Raw genomic sequence first — 26,558 nt, 5'->3', positions numbered from 1 at the left:
CACACGCTGTGTCTCACTCACCCGCACACTGTGTCTCACTCACCCATACGCTGTGTCTCACTCACCCGCACACTGTGTCTCACTCACCCATACGCTGTGTCTCACTCACCCATACGCTGTGTCTCACTCACCCACACACTGTGTCTCACTCACCCATACGCTGTGTCTCACTCACCCATATGCTGTGTCTCACTCACCCACACGCTGTGTCTCACTCACCCATATGCTGTGTCTCACTCACCCCCCACACGCTGTGTCTCACTCACCCGCACACTGTGTCTCACTCACCCGCACACTGTGTCTCACTCACCCATACGCTGTGTCTCACTCACCCATACGCTGTGTCTCACTCACCCACACGCTGTGTCTCACTCACCCGCACACTGTGTCTCACTCACCCGCACACTGTGTCTCACTCACCCATACGCTGTGTCTCACTCACCCATACGCTGTGTCTCACTCACCCACACACTGTGTCTCACTCACCCATACGCTGTGTCTCACTCACCCATACGCTGTGTCTCACTCACCCGCACACTGTGTCTCACTCACCCGCATGCTGTGTCTCACTCACCCATACGCTGTGTCTCACTCACCCATACGCTGTGTCTCACTCACCCACACACTGTGTCTCACTCACCCACACACTGTGTCTCACTCACCCATACGCTGTGTCTCACTCACCCGCACGCTATGTCTCACTCACCCATACGCTGTGTCTCACTCACCCATACGCTGTGTCTCACTCACCCGCACGCTGTGTCTCACTCACCCATACGCTGTGTCTCACTCACCCGCACGCTGTGTCTCACTCACCCACACGCTGTTTCTCACTCACCCGCACGCTGTGTCTCACTCACCCATACGCTGTGTCTCACTCACCCGCACGCTGTGTCTCACTCACCCATACGCTGTGTCTCACTCACCCATACGCTGTGTCTCACTCACCCATACGCTGTGTCACACTCACCCATACGCTGTGTCTCACTCACCCACACGCTGTGTCTCACTCACCCATACACTGTGTCTCACTCACCCATACGCTGTGTCTCACTCACCCATACGCTGTGTCTCACTCACCCGCACACTGTGTCTCACTCACCCATACGCTGTGTCTCACTCACCCATACGCTGTGTCTCACTCACCCACACGCTGTGTCTCACTCACCCATACGCTGTGTCACACTCACCCATACGCTGTGTCACACTCACCCATACGCTGTGTCTCACTCACCCATACGCTGTGTCTCACTCACCCACACGCTGTGTCTCACTCACCCATACGCTGTGTCTCACTCACCCATACGCTGTGTCTCACTCACCCACACGCTGTGTCTCACTCACCCGCACACTGTGTCTCACTCACCCACACGCTGTGTCTCACTCACCCATACGCTGTGTCTCACTCACCCACACGCTGTGTCTCACTCACCCTCACGCTGTGTCTCACTCACCCGCATGCTGTGTCTCACTCACCCATACGCTGTGTCTCACTCACCCATACGCTGTGTCTCACTCACCCACACGCTGTGTCTCACTCACCCATACGCAGTGTCTCACTCACCCGCATGCTGTGTCTCACTCACCCATACGCTGTGTCTCACTCACCCACACGCTGTGTCTCACTCACCCATACGCTGTGTCTCACTCACCCATATGCTGTGTCTCACTCACCCACACGCTGTGTCTCACTCACCCATACGCTGTGTCTCACTCACCCACACGCTGTGTCTCACTCACCCATATGCTGTGTCTCACTCACCCACACGCTGTGTCTCACTCACCCATACGCTGTGTCTCACTCACCCACACACTGTGTCTCACTCACCCATACGCTGTGTCTCACTCACCCATACGCTGTGTCTCACTCACCCACACGCTGTGTCTCACTCACCCGCACACTGTGTCTCACTCACCCACACGCTGTGTCTCACTCACCCATACGCTGTGTCTCACTCACCCACACGCTGTGTCTCACTCACCCGCACACTGTGTCTCACTCACCCATACGCTGTGTCTCACTCACCCATACGCTGTGTCTCACTCACCCGCACACTGTGTCTCACTCACCCATACGCTGTGTCTCACTCACCCATACGCTGTGTCTCACTCACCCACACACTGTGTCTCACTCACCCATACGCTGTGTCTCACTCACCCATATGCTGTGTCTCACTCACCCACACGCTGTGTCTCACTCACCCATATGCTGTGTCTCACTCACCCCCCACACGCTGTGTCTCACTCACCCGCACACTGTGTCTCACTCACCCATACGCTGTGTCTCACTCACCCATACGCTGTGTCTCACTCACCCACACGCTGTGTCTCACTCACCCGCACACTGTGTCTCACTCACCCATACGCTGTGTCTCACTCACCCATACGCTGTGTCTCACTCACCCACACACTGTGTCTCACTCACCCATACGCTGTGTCTCACTCACCCATACGCTGTGTCTCACTCACCCGCACACTGTGTCTCACTCACCCGCATGCTGTGTCTCACTCACCCATACGCTGTGTCTCACTCACCCATACGCTGTGTCTCACTCACCCACACACTGTGTCTCACTCACCCACACACTGTGTCTCACTCACCCATACGCTGTGTCTCACTCACCCGCACGCTATGTCTCACTCACCCATACGCTGTGTCTCACTCACCCGCACGCTGTGTCTCACTCACCCATACGCTGTGTCTCACTCACCCGCACGCTGTGTCTCACTCACCCACACGCTGTGTCTCACTCACCCGCACGCTGTGTCTCACTCACCCATACGCTGTGTCTCACTCACCCGCACGCTGTGTCTCACTCACCCATACGCTGTGTCTCACTCACCCATACGCTGTGTCTCACTCACCCATACGCTGTGTCACACTCACCCATGCGCTGTGTCTCACTCACCCACACGCTGTGTCTCACTCACCCATACACTGTGTCTCACTCACCCATACGCTGTGTCTCACTCACCCATACGCTGTGTCTCACTCACCCGCACACTGTGTCTCACTCACCCATACGCTGTGTCTCACTCACCCATACGCTGTGTCTCACTCACCCACACACTGTGTCTCACTCACCCATACGCTGTGTCTCACTCACCCATACGCTGTGTCTCACTCACCCACACACTGTGTCTCACTCACCCATACGCTGTGTCTCACTCACCCATACGCTGTGTCTCACTCACCCGCACGCTGTGTCTCACTCACCCATACGCTGTGTCTCACTCACCCACACGCTGTGTCTCACTCACCCATACGCTGTGTCTCACTCACCCACACGCTGTGTCTCACTCACCCACACGCTGTGTCTCACTCACCCGCACATTGTGTCTCACTCACCCACACGCTGTGTCTCACTCACCCGCACATTGTGTCTCACTCACCCACACACTGTGTCTCACTCACCCATACGCTGTGTCTCACTCACCCACACGCTGTGTCTCACTCACCCACACGCTGTGTCTCATTCTCACCCACACGCTGTGTCTCACTCACCCACACGCTGTGTCTCACTCACCCATACGCTGTGTCTCACTCACCCGCACGCTGTGTCTCACTCACCCACACGCTGTGTCTCACTCACCCATACGCTGTGTCTCACTCACCCACACGCTGTGTCTCACTCACCCAAACGCTGTGTCTCACTCACCCATACGCTGTGTCTCATTCTCACCCACACACTGTGTCTCACTCACCCATACGCTGTGTCTCATTCTCACCCACACACTGTGTCTCACTCACCCATACGCTGTGTCTCACTCACCCACACACTGTGTCTCACTCACCCACACGCTGTGTCTCACTCACCCACACGCTGTGTCTCACTCGCCCATACGCTGTGTCTCATTCTCACCCACACACTGTGTCTCACTCACCCACACGCTGTGTCTCACTCACCCACACGCTGTGTCTCACTCACCCATACACTGTGTCTCACTCACCCACACACTGTGTCTCACTCACCCACACGCTGTGTCTCACTCACCCACACGCTGTGTCTCACTCGCCCATACGCTGTGTCTCATTCTCACCCACACACTGTGTCTCATTCTCACCCACACACTGTGTCTCACTCACCCACACGCTGTGTCTCACTCACCCATACGCTGTGTCTCACTCACCCACACACTGTGTCTCACTCACCCACACGCTGTGTCTCACTCACCCACACGCTGTGTCTCACTCACCCATACGCTGTGTCTCACTCACCCACACACTGTGTCTCACTCACCCACACGCTGTGTCTCACTCACGCATACGCTGTGTCTCACTCACCCACACACTGTGTCTCACTCACCCACACGCTGTGTCTCACTCACCCACACACTGTGTCTCACTCACCCATACGCTGTGTCTCACTCACCCACACACTGTGTCTCACTCACCCACACGCTGTGTCTCACTCACCCACACGCTGTGTCTCACTCACCCACACGCTGTGTCTCACTCGCCCATACGCTGTGTCTCATTCTCACCCACACACTGTGTCTCACTCACCCACACGCTGTGTCTCATTCTCACCCACACACTGTGTCTCACTCACCCATACGCTGTGTCTCACTCACCCATACGCTGTGCCTCACTCACCCACACGCTGTGTCTCATTCTCACCCACACACTGTGTCTCACTCACCCATACGCTGTGCCTCACTCACCCACACGCTGTGTCTCACTCACCCGCACGCTGTGTCTCACTCACCCATACGCTGTGTCTCACTCACCCGCACGCTGTGTCTCACTCACCCATACGCTGTGTCTCACTCACCCGCACGCTGTGTCTCACTCACCCGCATGCTGTGTCTCACTCACCCACACACTGTGTCTCACTCACCCGCATGCTGTGTCTCACTCACCCACACACTGTGTCTCACTCACCCGCACGCTGTGTCTCACTCACCCATAAGCTGTGTCTCACTCACCCGCATGCTGTGTCTCACTCACCCACACACTGTGTCTCACTCACCCGCATGCTGTGTCTCACTCACCCGCACGCTGTGTCTCACTCACCCATACACTGTGTCTCACTCACCCGCATGCTGTGTCTCACTCACCCGCACGCTGTGTCTCACTCACCCATACGCTGTGTCTCACTCACCCGCATGCTGTGTCTCACTCACCCACACACTGTGTCTCACTCACCCACACACTGTGTCTCACTCACCCATACGCTGTGTCTCACTCACCCGCATGCTGTGTCTCACTCACCCACACACTGTGTCTCACTCACCCACACACTGTGTCTCACTCACCCATACGCTGTGTCTCACTCACCCACACACTGTGTCTCACTCACCCATACGCTGTGTCTCACTCGCCCACACACTGTGTCTCACTCACCCACACGCTGTGTCTCACTCACCCACACGCTGTGTCTCACTCACCCATACGCTGTGTCTCACTCGCCCACACGCTGTGTCTCACTCACCCATACGCTGTGTCTCACTCACCCGCATGCTGTGTCTCACTCACCCACACGCTGTGTCTCACTCACCCACACGCTGTGTCTCACTCACCCATACGCTGTGTCTCACTCACCCATACGCTGTGTCACACTCACCCATACGCTGTGTCTCACTCACCCGCATGCTGTGTCTCACTCACCCGCATGCTGTGTCTCACTCACCCACACACTGTGTCTCACTCACCCACACGCTGTGTCTCACTCACCCGCATGCTGTGTCTCACTCACCCGCATGCTGTGTCTCACTCACCCACACACTGTGTCTCACTCACCCACACGCTGTGTCTCACTCACCCACACGCTGTGTCTCACTCAACCACACGCTGTGTCTCACTCACCCGCATGCAGTGTCTCACTCACCCACACACTGTGTCTCACTCACCCACACGCTGTGTCTCACTCACCCACACGCTGTGTCTCACTCACCCGCATGCTGTGTCTCACTCACCCACACACTGTGTCTCACTCACCCACACGCTGTGTCTCACTCACCCACACACTGTGTCTCACTCACCCACACGCTGTGTCTCACTCACCCACACACTGTGTCTCACTCACCCACACGCTGTGTCTCACTCACCCATACGCTGTGTCTCACTCACCCACACGCTGTGTCTCACTCGCCCACACGCTGTGTCTCACTCACCCACAGGCTGTGTCTCACTCACCCACACGCTGTGTCTCACTCACCTACACACTGTGTCTCACTCACCCATACGCTGTGTCTCACTCACCCACACACTGTGTCTCGCTCACCCATACGCTGTGTCTCACTCACCCGCACGCTGTGTCTCACTCACCCATACGCTGTGTCTCATTCTCACCCACACACTGTGTCTCACTCACCCATACGCTGTGTCTCACTCACCCACACACTGTGTCTCACTCACCCATACGCTGTGTCTCACTCACCCGCACGCTGTGTCTCACTCACCCATACGCTGTGTCTCACTCACCCACACGCTGTGTCTCACTCACCCACACACTGTGTCTCACTCACCCACACGCTGTGTCTCACTCACCCACACGCTGTGTCTCACTCACCCATACGCTGTGTCTCATTCTCACCCACACACTGTGTCTCACTCACCCACACACTGTGTCTCACTCACCCATACGCTGTGTCTCACTCACCCGCACGCTGTGTCTCACTCACCCATACGCTGTGTCTCACTCACCCACACACTGTGTCTCACTCACCCATACGCTGTGTCTCACTCACCCGCACGCTGTGTCTCACTCACCCACACGCTGTGTCTCACTCACCCACACACTGTGTCTCACTCAGCCATACGCTGTGTCTCACTCACCCGCACGCTGTGTCTCACTCACCCACACACTGTGTCTCACTCACCCACACACTGTGTCTCACTCACCCACACGCTGTGTCTCACTCACCCATACGCTGTGTCTCACTCACCCATGCGCTGTGTCTCACTCACCCGCACGCTGTGTCTCACTCACCCATACGCTGTGTCTCACTCACCCACACGCTGTGTCTCACTCACCCACACACTGTGTCTCACTCACCCACACGCTGTGTCACACTCACCCACAATCTGTGTCTCACTCACCCGCATGCTGTGTCTCACTCACCCACACGCTGTGTCTCACTCACCCATACGCTGTGTCTCACTCACCCATACGCTGTGTCTCACTCACCCACACGCTGTGTCACACTCACCCACAATCTGTGTCTCACTCACCCACACGCTGTGTCACACTCACCCACAATCTGTGTCACACTCACCCACACGCTTTGTCTCACTCACCCATACGCTGTGTCTCACTCACCCATACGCTGTGTCACACTCACCCACAATCTGTGTCTCACTCACCCACACACTGTGTCTCACTCACCCACACACTGTGTCTCACTCACCCATTGGCTGTGTCTCACTCACCCATACGCTGTGTCTCACTCACCCACACGCTGTGTCTCACTCACCCACACGCTGTGTCTCACTCACCCACACGCTGTGTCTCACTCACCCACACACTGTGTCTCACTCAGCCATACGCTGTGTCTCACTCACCCGCACGCTGTGTCTCACTCACCCACACACTGTGTCTCACTCACCCACACACTGTGTCTCACTCAGCCATACGCTGTGTCTCACTCACCCATACGCTGTGTCTCACTCACCCACACACTGTGTCTCACTCACCCACACACTTTGTCTCACTCAGCCATACGCTGTGTCTCACTCACCCGCACGCTGTGTCACACTCACCCACAATCTGTGTCTCACTCACCCACACACTGTGTCTCACTCACCCACACACTGTGTCTCACTCACCCATAGGCTGTGTCTCACTCACCCGCACGCTGTGTCTCACTCACCCACAATCTGTGTCTCACTCACCCACACGCTTTGTCTCACTCACCCATACGCTGTGTCTCACTCACCCACACACTGTGTCTCACTCACCCACACACTGTGTCTCACTCACCCATACGCTGTGTCTCACTCACCCACACGCTGTGTCTCACTCACCCATACACTGTGTCTCACTCACCCACACGCTGTGTCACACTCACCCACAATCTGTGTCTCACTCACCCACACGCTGTGTCTCACTCACCCACACGCTGTGTCACACTCACCCACAATCTGTGTCTCACTCACCCACACGCTGTGTCTCACTCACCCACACACTGTGTCTCACTCACCCACACGCTGTGTCTCACTCACCCACAATCTGTGTCTCACTCACCCACACACTGTGTCTCACTCACCCACACGGTGTGTCTCACTCACCCGCACGCTGTGTCTCACTCACCCACACGCTGTGTCTCACTCACCCACACACTGTGTCTCACTCACCCACACGCTGTGTCTCACTCACCCACAATCTGTGTCTCACTCACCCACACACTGTGTCTCACTCACCCACACGCTGTGTCTCACTCACCCACAATCTGTGTCTCACTCACCCACACGCTGTGTCTCACTCACCCACACGCTGTGTCTCACTCACCCGCACGCTGTGTCTCACTCACCCACACACTGTGTCTCACTCACCCACACGCTGTGTCTCACTCACCCGCACGCTGTGTCTCACTCACCCACACACTGTGTCTCACTCACCCACACGCTGTGTCTCACTCACCCACAATCTGTGTCTCACTCACCCACACGCTGTGTCTCACTCACCCACAATCTTTGTCTCACTCACCCACACACTGTGTCTCACTCACCCACACGCTGTGTCTCACTCACACGCATGCTGTGTCTCACTCACCCACACGCTGTGTCTCACTCACCCATACGCTGTGTCTCACTCACCCACACGCTGTGTCTCACTCACCCATACGCTGTGTCTCACTCACCCACACGCTGTGTCACACTCACCCACAATCTGTGTCTCACTCACCCACACGCTGTGTCTCACTCACCCACACGCTGTGTCACACTCACCCACAATCTGTGTCTCACTCACCCATACGCTGTGTATCACTCACCCGCACGCTGTGTCTCACTCACCCACACGCTGTGTCTCACTCACCCACACACTGTGTCTCACTCACCCACACGCTGTGTCTCACTCACCCACAATCTGTGTCTCACTCACCCACACACTGTGTCTCACTCACCCACACGCTGTGTCTCACTCACCCGCACGCTGTGTCTCACTCACCCACACGCTGTGTCTCACTCACCCACACACTGTGTCTCACTCACCCACAATCTGTGTCTCACTCACCCACACACTGTGTCTCACTCACCCACACGCTGTGTCTCACTCACCCACACACTGTGTCTCACTCACCCACACGCTGTGTCTCACTCACCCACACGCTGTGTCTCACTCACCCACACACTGTGTCTCACTCACCCACACGCTGTGTCTCACTCACCCTCAATCTGTGTCTCACTCACCCACACACTGTGTCTCACTCACCCACACGCTGTGTCTCACTCACCCACACGCTGTGTCTCACTCACCCATACGCTGTGTCTCACTCACCCACACTCTGTGTCTCACTCACCCACAATCTGTGTCTCACTCACCCACACACTGTGTCTCACTCACCCACACGCTGTGTCTCACTCACCCGCATGCTCTGTCTCACTCACCCACACGCTGTGTCTCACTCACCCATACGCTGTGTCTCACTCACCCACACGCTGTGTCTCACTCACCCACAATCTGTGTCTCACTCACCCACACACTGTGTCTCACTCACCCACACGCTGTGTCTCACTCACCCGCATGCTGTGTCTCACTCACCCACACGCTGTGTCTCACTCACCCATACGCTGTGTCTCACTCACCCACACGCTGTGTCTCACTCACCCATACGCTGTGTCTCACTCACCCGCATGCTGTGTCTCACTCACCCACACACTGTGTCTCACTCACCTGCATGCTGTGTCTCACTCACCCATACGCTGTGTCTCACTCACCCACACACTGTGTCTCACTCACCCACACGCTGTGTCTCACTCACCCAGACGCTGTGTCTCACTCACCCACACACTGTCTCACTCACCCGCACGCTGTGTCTCACTCACCCGCATGCTGTGTCTCACTCACCCACACACTGTGACTCACTCACCCGCATGCTGTGTCTCACTCACCCACACACTGTGACTCACTCACCCGCATGCTGTGTCTCACTCACCCACACACTGTGACTCACTCACCCGCACACTGTGTCTCACTCACCCACACACTGTGTCTCACTCACCCACACGCTGTGTCTCACTCACCCGCACACTGTGTCTCACTCACCCACACGCTGTGTCTCACTCACCCACACACTGTGTCTCACTCACCCATACGCTGTGTCTCACTCACCCGCACGCTGTGTCTCACTCACCCACACACTGTGTCTCACTCACCCATACGCTGTGTCTCACTCACACGCACGCTGTGTCTCACTCACCCATACGCTGTGTCTCACTCACCCACACACTGTGTCTCACTCACCCACACGCTGTGTCTCACTCACCCGCACACTGTGTCTCACTCACCCACACGCTGTGTCTCACTCACCCACACACTGTGTCTCACTCACCCATACGCTGTGTCTCACTCACCCGCACGCTGTGTCTCACTCACCCACACACTGTGTCTCACTCACCCATACGCTGTGTCTCACTCACCCGCACGCTGTGTCTCACTCACCCACACGCTGTGTCTCACTCACCCACAATCTGTGTCTCACTCACCCACACACTGTGTCTCACTCACCCACACGCTGTGTCTCACTCACCCGCACGCTGTGTCTCACTCACCCACACGCTGTGTCTCACTCACCCACACACTGTGTCTCACTCACCCACAATCTGTTTCTCACTCACCCACACACTGTGTCTCACTCACCCACACACTGTGTCTCACTCACCCACACGCTGTGTCTCACTCACCCACACGCTGTGTCTCACTCACCCACAATCTGTGTCTCACTCACCCACACACTGTGTCTCACTCACCCACACGCTGTGTCTCACTCACCCACACGCTGTGTCTCACTCACCCATACGCTGTGTCTCACTCACCCACACGCTGTGTCTCACTCACCCACAATCTGTGTCTCACTCACCCACACACTGTGTCTCACTCACCCACACGCTGTGTCTCACTCACCCGCATGCTGTGTCTCACTCACCCACACGCTGTGTCTCACTCACCCATACGCTGTGTCTCACTCACCCACACGCTGTGTCTCACTCACCCACAATCTGTGTCTCACTCACCCACACACTGTGTCTCACTCACCCACACGCTGTGTCTCATTCACCCGCATGCTGTGTCTCACTCACCCACACGCTGTGTCTCACTCACCCATACGCTGTGTCTCACTCACCCACACGCTGTGTCTCACTCACCCATACGCTGTGTCTCACTCACCCGCATGCTGTGTCTCACTCACCCACACACTGTGTCTCACTTACCTGCATGCTGTGTCTCACTCACCCATACGCTGTGTCTCACTCACCCACACACTGTGTCTCACTCACCCACACGCTGTGTCTCACTCACCCAGACGCTGTGTCTCACTCACCCACACACTGTCTCACTCACCCGCACGCTGTGTCTCACTCACCCGCATGCTGTGTCTCACTCACCCACACACTGTGACTCACTCACCCGCATGCTGTGTCTCACTCACCCACACACTGTGACTCACTCACCCGCATGCTGTGTCTCACTCACCCACACACTGTGACTCACTCACCCGCACACTGTGTCTCACTCACCCACACACTGTGTCTCACTCACCCACACGCTGTGTCTCACTCACCCGCACACTGTGTCTCACTCACCCACACGCTGTGTCTCACTCACCCACACACTGTGTCTCACTCACCCATACGCTGTGTCTCACTCACCCGCACGCTGTGTCTCACTCACCCACACACTGTGTCTCACTCACCCATACGCTGTGTCTCACTCACCCGCACGCTGTGTCTCACTCACCCATACGCTGTGTCTCACTCACCCACACACTGTGTCTCACTCACCCACACGCTGTGTCTCACTCACCCACACGCTGTGTCTCACTCACCCGCACACTGTGTCTCACTCACCCACACGCTGTGTCTCACTCACCCACACACTGTGTCTCACTCACCCATACGCTGTGTCTCACTCACCCGCACGCTGTGTCTCACTCACCCGCACGCTGTGTCTCACTCACCCATACGCTGTGTCTCACTCACCCACACACTGTGTCTCACTCACCCACACGCTGTGTCTCACTCACCCACACGCTGTGTCTCACTCACCCGCACGCTGTGTCTCACTCACCCATACGCTGTGTCTCACTCACCCACACACTGTGTCTCACTCACCCACACGCTGTGTCTCACTCACCCGCACGCTGTGTCTCACTCACCCACACACTGTGTCTCACTCACCCATACGCTGTGTCTCACTCACCCGCACGCTGTGTCTCACTCACCCACACACTGTGTCTCACTCACCCATACGCTGTGTCTCACTCACCCGCACGCTGTGTCTCACTCACCCATACGCTGTGTCTCACTCACCCGCACGCTGTGTCTCACTCACCCACACGCTGTGTCTCACTCACCCACACACTGTGTCTCACTCACCCATACACTGTGTCTCACTCACCCACACTCTGTGTCTCACTCACCCGTACGCTGTGTCTCACTCACCCGCACGCTGTGTCTCACTCACCCACACACTGTGTCTCACTCACCCACACGCTGTGTCTCACTCACCCATACGCTGTGTCTCACTCACCCGCACGCTGTGTCTCACTCACCCACACACTGTGTCTCACTCACCCATACACTGTGTCTCACTCACCCACACGCTGTGTCTCACTCACCCACACACTGTGTCTCACTCACCCATACGCTGTGTCTCACTCACCCACACACTGTGTCTCACTCACCCATACGCTGTGTCTCACTCACCCACACACTGTGTCTCACTCACCCATACGCTGTGTCTCACTCACCCATACGCTGTGTCTCACTCACCCACACACTGTGTCTCACTCACCCACACACTGTGTCTCACTCACCCATACGCTGTGTCTCACTCACCCACACACTGTGTCTCACTCACCCATACGCTGTGTCTCACTCACCCATACGCTGTGTCTCACTCACCCACACACTGTGTCTCACTCACCCGCACGCTGTGTCTCACTCACCCACACACTGTGTCTCACTCACCCATACGCTGTGTCTCACTCACCCACACACTGTGTCTCACTCACCCACACACTGTGTCTCACTCACCCATACGCTGTGTCTCACTCACCCATACGCTGTGTCTCACTCACCCACACACTGTGTCTCACTCACCCATACACTGTGTCTCACTCACCCATACGCTGTGTCTCACTCACCCGCACACTGTGTCTCACTCACCCATACGCTGTGTCTCATTCACCCATACGCTGTGTCTCACTCACCCGCACACTGTGTCTCACTCACCCATACGCTGTGTCTCACTCACCCATACGCTGTGTCTCACTCACCCACACACTGTGTCTCACTCACCCGCACACTGTGTCTCACTCACCCACACACTGTGTCTCACTCACCCATACGCTGTGTCTCACTCACCCACACACTGTGTCTCACTCACCCGCACACTGTGTCTCACTCACCCATACGCTGTGTCTCACTCACCCATACGCTGTGTCTCACTCACCCACACACTGTGTCTCACTCACCCACACGCTGTGTCTCACTCACCCATACGCTGTGTCTCACTCACCCACACGCTGTGTCTCACTCACCCACACGCTGTGTCTCACTCACCCATACGCTGTGTCTCACTCACCCACACGCTGTGTCTCACTCACCCATACGCTGTGTCTCACTCACCCATACGCTGTGTCTCACTCACCCACACTCTGTGTCTCACTCACCCACACACTGTGTCTCACTCACCCATACGCTGTGTCTCACTCACCCACACGCTGTGTCTCACTCACCCACACACTGTGTCTCACTCACCCATACACTGTGTCTCAGTCACCCACACGCTGTGTCTCACTCACCCACACACTGTGTCTCACTCACCCATACACTGTGTCTCACTCACCCACACACTGTGTCTCACTCACCCATACACTGTGTCTCACTCACCCACACACTGTGTCTCACTCACCCATACACTGTGTCTCACTCACCCACACACTGTGTCTCACTCACCCATACACTGTGTCTCACTCACCCACACACTGTGTCTCACTCACCCACACACTGTGTCTCACTCACCCATATGCTGTGTCTCACTCACCCGCACGCTGTGTCTCACTCACCCACACACTGTGTCTCACTCACCCACACACTGTGTCTCACTCACCCATACACTGTGTCTCACTCACCCACACACTGTGTCTCACTCACCCATACACTGTGTCTCACTCACCCACACACTGTGTCTCACTCACCCATATGCTGTGTCTCACTCACCCGCACGCTGTGTCTCACTCACCCATACGCTGTGTCTCACTCACCCATACGCTGTGTCTCACTCACCCACACACTGTGTCTCCCTCACCCATACGCTGTGTCTCACTCACCCACACACTGTGTCTCACTCACCCGCACGCTGTGTCTCACTCACCCATACGCTGTGTCTCACTCACCCGCACGCTGTGTCTCACTCACCCATACGCTGTGTCTCACTCACCCATACGCTGTGTCTCACTCACCCGCACGCTGTGTCTCACTCACCCATACGCTGTGTCTCACTCACCCGCACGCTGTGTCTCACTCACCCATACGCTGTGTCTCACTCACCCGCACGCTGTGTCTCACTCACCCACACACTGTGTCTCACTCACCCGCACGCTGTGTCTCACTCACCCACACACTGTGTCTCACTCACCCATACGCTGTGTCTCACTCACCCGCACGCTGTGTCTCACTCACCCACACACTGTGTCTCACTCACCCATACGCTGTGTCTCACTCACCCACACACTGTGTCTCACTCACCCACACGCTGTGTCTCACTCACCCATACGCTGTGTCTCACTCACCCGCACGCTGTGTCTCACTCACCCACACACTGTGTCTCACTCACCCACACACTGTGTCTCACTCACCCGCACGCTGTGTCTCACTCACCCATACGCTGTGTCTCACTCACCCGCACGCTGTGTCTCACTCACCCATACGCTGTGTCTCACTCACCCGCACGCTGTGTCTCACTCACCCACACGCTGTGTCTCACTCACCCACACACTGTGTCTCACTCACCCATACGCTGTGTCTCACTCACCCGCACGCTGTGTCTCACTCACCCACACGCTGTGTCTCACTCACCCATACGCTGTGTCTCACTCACCCACACACTGTGTCTCACTCACCCACACACTGTGTCTCACTCACCCATACGCTGTGTCTCACTCACCCACACACTGTGTCTCACTCACCCACACACTGTGTCTCACTCACCCATACACTGTGTCTCACTCACCCACACACTGTGTCTCACTCACCCATACGCTGTGTCTCACTCACCCACACACTGTGTCTCACTCACCCACACACTGTGTCTCACTCACCCATACGCTGTGTCTCACTCACCCATACGCTGTGTCTCACTCACCCACACACTGTGTCTCACTCACCCATACGCTGTGTCTCACTCACCCACACACTGTGTCTCACTCACCCACACACTGTGTCTCACTCACCCGCACACTGTGTCTCACTCACCCATACGCTGTGTCTCACTCACCCACTCACTGTGTCTCACTCACCCGCACGCTGTGTCTCACTCACCCACACACTGTGTCTCACTCACCCATACGCTGTGTCTCACTCACCCACACACTGTGTCTCACTCACCCACACGCTGTGTCTCACTCACCCATACGCTGTGTCTCACTCACCCACACACTGTGTCTCACTCACCCACACACTGTGGCTCACTCACCCGCACGCTGTGTCTCACTCACCCACACGCTGTGTCTCACTCACCCACACACTGTGTCTCACTCACCCGCACGCTGTGTCTCACTCACCCACACACTGTGTCTCACTCACCCGCACGCTGTGTCTCACTCACCCACACACTGTGTCTCACTCACCCACACACTGTGTCTCACTCACCCATACGCTGTGTCTCACTCACCCACACACTGTGTCTCACTCACCCGCACGCTGTGTCTCACTCACCCACACGCTGTGTCTCACTCACCCACACACTGTGTCTCACTCACCCGCACGCTGTGTCTCACTCACCCACACACTGTGTCACACTCACCCACACACTGTGTCTCACTCACCCATACGCTGTGTCTCACTCACCCGCACGCTGTGTCTCACTCACCCGCACGCTGTGTCTCACTCACCCACACACTGTGTCTCACTCACCCATACGCTGTGTCACACTCACCCACACACTGTGTCTCACTCACCCGCACGCTGTGTCTCACTCACCCACACACTGTGTCTCACTCACCCATACGCTGTGTCACACTCACCCACACACTGTGTCTCACTCACCCGCACGCTGTGTCTCACTCACCCACACACTGTGTCTCACTCACCCATACGCTGTGTCTCACTCACCCACACACTGTGTCTCACTCACCCATACGCTGTGTCTCACTCACCCGCACGCTGTGTCTCACTCACCCACACACTGTTTCTCACTCACCCACACACTGTGTCTCACTCACCCATACGCTGTGTCTCACTCACCCACACACTGTGTCTCACTCACCCGCACGCTGTGTCTCACTCACCCACACACTGTGTCTCACTCACCCACACGCTGTGTCTCACTCACCCACACACTGTGTCTCACTCACCCACACACTGTGTCTCACTCACCCATACACTGTGTCTCACTCACCCATACGCTGTGTCTCACTCACCCACACACTGTGTCTCACTCACCCATACGCTGTGTCTCACTCACCCACACGCTGTGTCTCACTCACCCATACGCTGTGTCTCACTCACCCGCACGCTGTGTCTCACTCACCCACACGCTGTGTCTCACTCACCCGCACGCTGTGTCTCACTCACCCACACGCTGTGTCTCACTCACCAACACGCTGTGTCTCACTCACCCGCACGCTGTGTCTCACTCACCCACACGCTGTGTCTCACTCACCCGCATGCTGTGTCTCACTCACCCACACACTGTGTCTCACTCACCCGCACGCTGTGTCTCACTCACCCACACGCTGTGTCTCACTCACCCACACACTGTGTCTCACTCACCCATACGCTGTGTCTCACTCACCCACACACTGTGTCTCACTCACCCACACACTGTGTCTCACTCACCCATACACTGTGTCTCACTCACCCATACGCTGTGTCTCACTCACCCACACACTGTGTCTCACTCACCCATACGCTGTGTCTCACTCACCCACACGCTGTGTCTCACTCACCCATACGCTGTGTCTCACTCACCCGCACGCTGTGTCTCACTCACCCACACGCTGTGTCTCACTCACCCGCACGCTGTGTCTCACTCACCCACACGCTGTGTCTCACTCACCCGCACGCTGTGTCTCACTCACCCACACGCTGTGTCTCACTCACCCGCATGCTGTGTCTCACTCACCCACACACTGTGTCTCACTCACCCGCACGCTGTGTCTCACTCACCCACACGCTGTGTCTCACTCACCCACACACTGTGTCTCACTCACCCACACACTGTGTCTCACTCACCCATACACTGTGTCTCACTCACCCACACGCTGTGTCTCACTCGCCCGCTCATTTTGTCTAACTCGCCCGCAGGCTGTGTCTCACTCACCCATACTCTTTGTCTCACTCACCCACACACTGTGTCTCACTCACCCACACGCTGTGTCTCACTCACCCACACACTGTGTCTCACTCACCCATACACTGTGTCTCACTCACCCACACGCTGTGTCTCACTCGCCCGCTCATTTTGTCTAACTCGCCCGCAGGCTGTGTCTCACTCACCCATACTCTTTGTCTCACTCACCCATACACTGTGTCTCACTCACCCACACGCTGTGTCTCACTCGCCCGCTCATTTTGTCTAACTCGCCCGCAGGCTGTGTCTCACTCACCCATACTCTTTGTCTCACTCACCCATACGCTGTGTCTCACTCACCCATACTCTTTGCATACGGCATGCTTTCCTTCATCGGACGGGGTATTGAGTACAAGAGTTGGCAGGTCATGTTGCAGTTGTATAGGACTTTGGTTCGGCCACATTTGGAATACTGCGTGCAGTTCTGGTCGCCACATTACCAAAAGGATGTGGATGCTTTGGAGAGGGTGCAGAGGAGGTTCACCAGGATGTTGCCTGGTATGGAGGGCGCTAGCTATGAAGAGAGGTTGAGTAGATTAGGATTATTTTCATTAGAAAGACGGAGGTTGAGGGGGGACCTGATTGAGGTGTACAACATCATGAGAGGTATAGACAGGGTGGATAGCAAGAGGCTTTTTCCCAGAGTGGGGGATTCAATTACTAGGGGACACGAGTTCAAAGTGAAAGGGGAAAAGTTTAGGGGGGATATGCGTGGAAAGTTCTTTACACAGAGGGTGGTGGGTGCCTGGAACGCGTTGCCAGCGGAGGTGGTAGACGTGGGCACGATAGCGTCTTTTAAGATGTATCTAGACAGATACATGAATGGGCAGGAAGTAAAGAGATACAGACCCTTAGAAAATAGGCGACAGGTTTAGATAGAGGATTTGGATCGGCGCAGGCTTGGAGGGCCGAAGGGCCTGTTCCTGTGCTGTAATTTTCTCTGTTCTTTGTTCTTTGTTCTTTGTCTCACTCGCCCATACGTTGTGTCTCACTCGCCCATACGCTTTGTCTCACTCACCCATACGCTGTGCCTCACTCACCCATACGCTTTGTCTCACTCACCCACACGCTGTGCCTCACTCACCCATACGCTTTGTCTCACTCGCCCGCACGCTGTGCCTCACTCACCCATACGCTGTGTCTCACTCACCCACACACTGTGTCTCACTCACCCATACGCTGTGTCTCACTCACCCACACGCTGTGTCTCACTCACCCATACGCTGTGTCTCACTCACCCACACACTGTGTCTCACTCACCCATACACTGTGTCTCACTCACCCATACGCTGTGTCTCACTCACCCACACACTGTGTCTCACTCACCCATACGCTGTGTCTCACTCACCCACACGCTGTGTCTCACTCACCCATACGCTGTGTCTCACTCACCCGCACGCTGTGTCTCACTCACCCACACGCTGTGTCTCACTCACCCGCACGCTGTGTCTCACTCACCCACACGCTGTGTCTCACTCACCCACACGCTGTGTCTCACTCACCCGCACGCTGTGTCTCACTCACCCACACGCTGTGTCTCACTCACCCGCATGCTGTGTCTCACTCACCCACACACTGTGTCTCACTCACCCGCACGCTGTGTCTCACTCACCCACACGCTGTGTCTCACTCACCCACACACTGTGTCTCACTCACCCACACACTGTGTCTCACTCACCCATACACTGTGTCTCACTCACCCACACGCTGTGTCTCACTCGCCCGCTCATTTTGTCTAACTCGCCCGCAGGCTGTGTCTCACTCACCCATACTCTTTGTCTCACTCACCCACACACTGTGTCTCACTCACCCACACGCTGTGTCTCACTCACCCACACACTGTGTCTCACTCACCCATACACTGTGTCTCACTCACCCACACGCTGTGTCTCACTCGCCCGCTCATTTTGTCTAACTCGCCCGCAGGCTGTGTCTCACTCACCCATACTCTTTGTCTCACTCACCCATACACTGTGTCTCACTCACCCACACGCTGTGTCTCACTCGCCCGCTCATTTTGTCTAACTCGCCCGCAGGCTGTGTCTCACTCACCCATACTCTTTGTCTCACTCACCCATACGCTGTGTCTCACTCACCCATACTCTTTGCATACGGCATGCTTTCCTTCATCGGACGGGGTATTGAGTACAAGAGTTGGCAGGTCATGTTGCAGTTGTATAGGACTTTGGTTCGGCCACATTTGGAATACTGCGTGCAGTTCTGGTCGCCACATTACCAAAAGGATGTGGATGCTTTGGAGAGGGTGCAGAGGAGGTTCACCAGGATGTTGCCTGGTATGGAGGGCGCTAGCTATGAAGAGAGGTTGAGTAGATTAGGATTATTTTCATTAGAAAGACGGAGGTTGAGGGGGGACCTGATTGAGGTGTACAACATCATGAGAGGTATAGACAGGGTGGATAGCAAGAGGCTTTTTCCCAGAGTGGGGGATTCAATTACTAGGGGACACGAGTTCAAAGTGAAAGGGGAAAAGTTTAGGGGGGATATGCGTGGAAAGTTCTTTACACAGAGGGTGGTGGGTGCCTGGAACGCGTTGCCAGCGGAGGTGGTAGACGTGGGCACGATAGCGTCTTTTAAGATGTATCTAGACAGATACATGAATGGGCAGGAAGTAAAGAGATACAGACCCTTAGAAAATAGGCGACAGGTTTAGATAGAGGATTTGGATCGGCGCAGGCTTGGAGGGCCGAAGGGCCTGTTCCTGTGCTGTAATTTTCTCTGTTCTTTGTTCTTTGTTCTTTGTCTCACTCGCCCATACGTTGTGTCTCACTCGCCCATACGCTTTGTCTCACTCACCCATACGCTGTGCCTCACTCACCCATACGCTTTGTCTCACTCACCCACACGCTGTGCCTCACTCACCCATACGCTTTGTCTCACTCGCCCGCACGCTGTGCCTCACTCACCCATACGCTTTGTCTCACTCGCCCGCACGCTGTGCCTCACTCGCCCACACGCTTTGTCTCACTCGCCCATACGCTTTGTCTCACATGCCCACACGCTTTGTCTCACTCACCCATACGCTTTGTCTCACTCGCCCATACGCTTTGTCTCACTCACCCATACGCTTTGTCTCACTCACCCATACGCTTTGTCTCACTCGCCCATACGCTTTGTCTCACTCGCCCACACGCTTTGTCTCACTCGCCCATACGCTTTGTCTCACATGCCCACACGCTGTGCCTCACTCGCCCACACGCTTTGTCTCACTCGCCCATACGCTTTGTCTCACTCGCCCATACGCTTTGTCTCACTCACCCATACACTGTGCCTCACTCACCCATACGCTTTGTCTCACATGCCCACACGCTGTGCCTCACTCACCCATACGCTTTGTCTCACTCGCCCGCACGCTGTGCCTCACTCGCCCACACGCTTTGTCTCACTCGCCCACACGCTGTGCCTCACTCACCCATACGCTTTGTCTCACTCGCCCACACGCTGTGTCTCACTCACACATACGCTTTGTCTCACTCGCCCATACGCTTTGTCTCACATGCCCACACGCTGTGTCTCACTCACACATACGCTTTGTCTCACTCGCCCACACGCTGTGTCTCACTCACACATACGCTTTGTCTCACTCGCCCACACGCTTTGTCTCACTCGCCCACACGCTGTGTCTCACTCACACATACGCTTTGTCTCACTCGCCCATACGCTTTGTCTCACTCACCGCATGCTGTGTCTCCCTCGCCCGCACGCTGTGCCTCACTCACCCATACGCTTTGTCTCACTCACCCATACGCTGTGTCTCACTCGCCCATACGCTTTGTCTCACTCGCCCACACGCTGTGTCTCACTCACCTGCACGCTGTGTCTCCCTCGCCCACACGCTGTGTCTCACTCGCCCATACGCTTTGTCTCACTCGCCCATATGCTTTGTCTCACTCACCCACACGCTGTGTCTCACTCACCTGCACGCTGTGTCTCCCTCGCCCACACGCTGTGTCTCACTCGCCCACACGCTTTGTCTCACTCGCTCGCACACTGTGTCACATTTGCCCGCAGGCTGTGTCTCACTCGACCGCACACAGTGTCTCACTCACCCACATGTAGTGTCTCACTCGCCCACACGCTGTGTCTCATCGCCCGCACGCTTTGTCTCACTCACCCGCACGCTGTGTCTTACTCACCCGCATGTAGTGTCTCACTCACCCACACGCTGTGTCTCATCGCCCGCACGCTGTGTCTCACTCGACCGCACACAGTGTCTCACTCACCCGCATGTAGTGTCTCACTCACCCACACGCTTTGTCTCACTCACCCGCACGCTGTGTCTCACTCACCCACACGCTGTGTCTCACTCACCCACACGCTGTGTCTCATCGCCCGCACGCTGTGTCTCACTCACCCGCACGCTTTGTCTCACTCACCCGCACGCTGTGTCTTACTCACCCGCACGTGTGTCTCACTTACCCGCATGCTTTGTCTCACTCACCCACACGCTTTGTCTCACTCACCCGCACGCTGTGTCTCACTCACCCGCACGCTTTGTCTCACTCACCCGCACGCTGTGTCTCACTCACCCGCATGCTTTGTCTCACTCACCCACACGCTTTGTCTCACTCACCCGCACGTGTGTCTCACTTACCTGCACGCTTTGTCTCACTCACCCACACGCTTTGTTTCACTCACCCACACGCTTTGTCTCACTCAGCCACACGCTGTGTCTCACTCACCCGCACGCTTTGTCTCACTCAGCCACACGCTTTGTCTCACTCACCCATACGCTGTGCCTCACTCGCCCACACGCTTTGTCTCACTCATCCACACGCTGTGTCTCACTCATCCACACACTGTGTCTCACTCGCCCGCACACTGTGTCTCACTCACGCACACACTGTGTCTCACTCGTGTGCACGCTCAGTTTCTCACACATGCTCTGTATCTCTCGGAAACCGAGCTTCTTGTGTTTGAACAGCACAAGTAAATCTCAAGCCCTCTCTCTCTCCACCCTCCTCCCGGTAACGGGACTTCCAGAGCCTCACTGCAGGGTATGACCGCCTGGTAAAACTTTCCTCTCTGCAGTGGCTGCTGAGAGTCTTCCCTGAAGGATGAATTTCTAATTGTGGATCATTGCTGATGTTTCCAATCACTAACTGGCTGTGAAAGTTACAGTGAGTGTGACTAACATTTTATCCATGTCCATCTGTTCCCAGCTCCAGTCACCTTGGATCCTAATACAGCCAATCCTTACCTTCTCCTGTCTGAGGACCTGAAAACTGTGAGATTCACCGAGAAACGGCAGGAACTCCCCGACAATCCGGAGAGATTTGATACCCATGTCTTTGTCCTCGGATCAGAGGGATTCACATCAGGGAAACATTCCTGGGAGGTGGAGGTGGGAAACAAGATCAAGTGGATTGTGGGTGTGGCCAAGGAATCCATCAACAGGAAGGGACAAATTACCCTAAATTCACATAATGGATACTGGGCAGTGGGACATGAGAGATTGAATGAATACTTGGCTTGTACCAAACCATGGAAACGCATAGAGCTGAGAGTGAAGCTGTGAAAGATTCGAGTCTGCCTGGATTATGAGGGAGGGAAGGTGTCCTTTTATAACTCAGATAACAAGTCCCATATCTACACTTTCACTGGGACATTCACTGAGAAACTCTATCCTTACTTCAATCCATGTATCACTGATGGGGGTAAAAACACTGAACCTCTGAAAATCTGTCCCCGGACAGTAACAATCCAGGAGGATGTTAGTTTTGTGCAGAGCTGGAGACAGGAACAGGAGGAGGCCGTTCAGCCCCTCAAGTCAGTTCTGTCATTCCAGTCGATCCTGGCTAAACTGTACCTTCACTCCATTTACCGGCCACAAACAACAGAAAATGTTGGAAATACTCAGCAGATCCGGCACTATCTGTGGAAAGAGAAACAGGGTTAATGTTTCAGGTCGTGACCTTCATCAGAACTATCTACCTGCCATTGCTTCATATACCCTGACCCAATAAAAGTCAATCGACCTCGGTCTTGAAAATTTCAGTTGATTCAGTGTCCATTGTCTTTTGGGGGTAGAGAGTTCCAGATTTCTACTGCTCTTTGTGTGAAACAAACCCTGCTTCCTGATTTGACCCCAAAATGACCTGGCTCGAATTTAGGATAATGTCCCCTTGTTCCTGTTTTCACCCTTAGAGGAAATAGTTTTTCTTTATCTGCCTTATTCAATCCTTTTAACAGTTTACACACCTCCGTTAGATCACCCCTTCAACCTAATATAATCCTGTCCTCATAATTAACCCTTTATATCCTGGTAACATTCTGCTGAATCTCTGCTACACTCCCTCCAAAGCCATTATATCAATCCTGAGGTGCAGGGCCCAAAACTAAACATGATGCTCCAGATGGGGGTCAGACTAACGGTCTGTACAACTGAAGATGATGAAAGGTCGCAGACCTGAAATATTAACTCTGTTTCTCTCTCCACAGATGCTGCCAGACCTGCTGAGTATTTCCAGAATTTTCTGTTTTTAATTCACAACTTCCTCCCCTTTGTAATCCGTCCACCTTGAGATAAATGGCCAAAACTCCATTAGCCTTTTTGGTTGTTTTTTTGTACCTATCTAAGAGGCTTCTATGATTTGTGTAGCAGGTCTCCTGAACCTGTCTGTTCCCTTACAATCTCTGGATTCTCACCATTTAAATTTATCTTGTGACCAAAACTGATGACCTCACATGCCCACATTGAACCCCATCAGCATAGTTTAGCCCACTCATTTAATCTGTCCATATCCTCTGAAAACTTCCTGAGCCCATCTGCACTACTTATTGTACATCCTCATTTAGTGTCAGCTGCAAACTTGGATATATAACCCTCGATTTTTTTCACCCAAGTCATTAATAAATGTGGTGAAAAGTTGAGGCCCCAGAACAGATCGCTGGAGAATGCCATTTGTCACATCCTGCCAATCTGAATCCTCTACCCATTATCCTCACTCTCTGTCTCCTACCTCCCAACTAATTTCCAACCCAAGTGGCTACTTCCAATTCTGTGCATTCTCATTTTTACCAATAATCTTTTATGTGGTACTTTGTCAAATGCATTCTGAAAGTTCATCTCCATAACATCCACAGACACTCCCATGTCTATCTTATTACTGACCTCCTCAAAAGATTTAACGAGATTAATCAGACATGACATTCCTTTAACAAAGCCATGCTGGCTCTCCCCGATCAGCTCATATTTGTTCAAGTTTCAGTCACTCTATGCTTCATGATAGATTCTATTAGCTTCCATTACACTGACAGGCCTGTGGATACATGGATTTGCTATGAAGCATTTTATAGGCCTCTTTTCATAAGATTTGTTGTCGTTTGTCTTTAACTGGGTAAGTCCATAATCTGTATGCATCATCAGACAGGATATGATATCATCTGTCACGTGACACGGTTGTTGCAATAGGAACGGGAGTAGGCCATTCAGCCCATCGAGCCGTCGCCGCCATTCAATTAGATCATGGCCGATCATCTACCTCAGCGCCACTTCCCTGCACTATCCCCAATGTGTTAGTTCACCAAGTAAGACGTATTAGTACGAGCTCTCCATCAGTGTGTATATACTATTGCAATCTTCAAACAAAAAAACTTACCGTTTAGTTAACCAGTCCTATCTGAGTGATTGGGGAATTTGTGTTAGAAGGATAGAAGGAAACACAACAATATTGACGTTAACATCTTCAGCCCTTTGCTATGTGTCCCACTGTCTCTCTGATAGGAGCTGCTAGCAATATAGGACAGATGTGCCTGTGATTCCGGAAACAGGGAGAGGTACTTGGTGTGGCGACACCCCCCCCCCCCCACCCCCACCACCCCCCACCCCCAGTCAGAACACTGTGCTGGCAAGGTGGTCTGCAACCTATGTTGTACCCCCCCCAAATCTTGTCTTGTCCAAATCATCAACTTTCTTGTCGTCTCCATGGATGTTCCCTGACCTGCTGAGCATTTCCAGCATTTTCTGTCTTTGTTTCAGATTTCCAGCGTCTGCAGTATTTTTACATTGTTGTTGATATGCTGTACTGATGATTCACCAGCAGGTGGCCCAGTTACTCTTCCGAACTCGAGGTGCTCCTCGGGCAACTTTACAGGATATTTAAGGATTAGGACGGATATTCGGCTCATCTTATTTGATCCAATGTTCCATTTTCTGTGAGATAATGTCAGTGTTTCTGTTTCCACTACGCCAGGAGACCATTCCAACTGTTTATCGTTCTTTATGTGTAGAAGAGCTTGCATTTTACTATATTGATCCTATGTCCCCTTGCCCTATTTTAAATGTATTCTTGGGATATGGCAGTCGTTGGCAAGGACATCATTTATTGTTCAGCCCTCCCTGTTCTGGTTGAGATAGCTCTTTTGATGAGCCAGTACAGGCCTGATGGGCCAAATGGTCTCCTTATGTGCTCGTTTATTGATCCTGAACAATGTTGAATAAATGAAACACTTCTTGGTGTTACCAGCAGATGGCAGAATTGTTCCAGTTATTTCCTCTTGTGCTTTGCTTCCACACAGTGCAGAGAGAAGGTTCCCAGCACGTACTGAATACACACTGAGTTCACTCCTCTCCAGCAAGAACTCAGGATAAATACAAAGAACAAAGAAAATAACAGCACAGGAACAGGCCCTTCGGCCGTCCATGCCTGCGCCGATCCAGATCCTCTATCTAAACATGTCGCCTATTTTCTAAGGGTCTGTATCTCTTTGCTTCCTGCCCATTCATGTATCTGTCTAGATACATCTTAAAAGACGCTATCATGCCCGTGTCTACCACCTCCGCTGGCAACGCGTTCC

The 26,558-nt window shown here is 54.3% G+C and overlaps 1 pseudogene; it reads left to right on the top strand.

Moving 5' to 3' along the window:
* LOC137346118 (zinc-binding protein A33-like) overlaps window positions 1-26,205 on the top strand; it is a 114,046-nt pseudogene extending 87,841 nt beyond the window's left edge.
* The last annotated feature ends 353 nt before the right edge of the window (window positions 26,206-26,558 follow it).

This window comes from Heterodontus francisci, chromosome 29, assembly GCF_036365525.1.
Source record: "Heterodontus francisci isolate sHetFra1 chromosome 29, sHetFra1.hap1, whole genome shotgun sequence".
Classification (NCBI taxonomy): Eukaryota; Metazoa; Chordata; class Chondrichthyes; order Heterodontiformes; family Heterodontidae; genus Heterodontus; species Heterodontus francisci.
Note: the sequence above shows the minus strand (reverse complement) of the source record. Positions and strands in the feature narration are given on the sequence as shown.